A 1415-nucleotide genomic window follows, 5' to 3' on the forward strand; every position below is an offset into this window, starting at 1 on the left:
TAATAATGGTGTTGAATGCTCTTACTCAATTGTTGAGAATTTCTTGGTTAATCTTGGTGCCTATTGACTTGTTTGATATTGTTGGGTGATGAAACTTTTAAATCAATGCTTAATCTTGTATGACTTTTATATTCTTTATGCATTGATATGAGCTTACATGTCTTTCATGACCCACTCTTCCTAGTTGAACTTGATGCTTTTGAGTGCTCTTCATGCTTAGACCTTACTATTGCATCAAGTGTTAGTTAATATGCCTTAGCTTACATTATTTTCTCACTCACATGCGTAGCTAACATGTGGTGAGAACCATACTTTTATTTGGCATTAGCCCCGCCTATGTTCTAATTACTTTCATATCTTTGTTGTAGGCTTAAATTCCTTCTTTCTCTTTCCTTTTAGATTGGCCACCAAGAAGGAAAGGAATGAGAAAGCCTCTAAATGGGGCAACAAATAAGTCCACCCGCACAACCTTTTGAAGGAGCTCATCAATTGTAGCAACCCATCCACATTGTTCTTCTTTGCATGCACCGAGGACGGTGCAAATTTCTAAGTGTGGGGAGGTCGTCCGACCGATCTCCATGGGTAACAACTTCTTTTTTCAACACCAATTTTTAATTTTTGTCTTTGTTAGATTAGTTATTCCATTGCATGATAGGTTGCATGTCAATTAGAATTTGTACATATTTCACCATTTCTTTTTATGTTAGGACTACTTGGTTAGGGTGATGATTTCTTTTCAAAGAGAAACTGTTTTTAGGGCACCCTACCAATTTAAAAAAAATTTGTTGAACTTTCTTGAAGAATTTATTTTGGAACATGGTTTTTGAGCTAAGAACACAAGCATGTGAGTTTTGAGCCTAATTGTGTGGTTACATCTTATAACCACTTATTTTCATTCTTGTGTGCATTATTCTCTTTCTATGATTGTAATCTTTGATTTGTTTGATTCTTTATGTCCATTATTCCATGTATACATGCATTTATATGATTGAGGCCATCATTTTATTTAGCTCACTTACCCAAATAGCCTACCTTTCATCAACCATTGTTAGCCAATTTGAGCCTATTTAATCCCTTTCGTTCTTAATTTTAGCACATCACTACCCTTAAGCGAGAAATAATAAATGTCCTTAATTTGGATCTTTGATTAGCTTAGGCTAGTGAGGGTGTGTATCATTTGGGTATGGGAAACTTGGGACATTGGTTGAGGTAAAAGTGTAATTTTTATTTTTGTTAAAAATATTGGGAATTGGGTACATATTCATGCACTATATGTAAAACCATATGCATTGATACTCTTGTATATGATTTATTACAAAAAGAAAAAAAATTTACAAAATAAAGAAAAAAAAAAAAATATATATATATATATATAAAGAAAAAAATATAGAAAAAGAAAAAAGAGAAAAAGAAAT

This window comes from Arachis hypogaea, chromosome 12 (assembly GCF_003086295.3).
Source record: "Arachis hypogaea cultivar Tifrunner chromosome 12, arahy.Tifrunner.gnm2.J5K5, whole genome shotgun sequence".
NCBI lineage: Eukaryota > Viridiplantae > Streptophyta > Magnoliopsida > Fabales > Fabaceae > Arachis > Arachis hypogaea.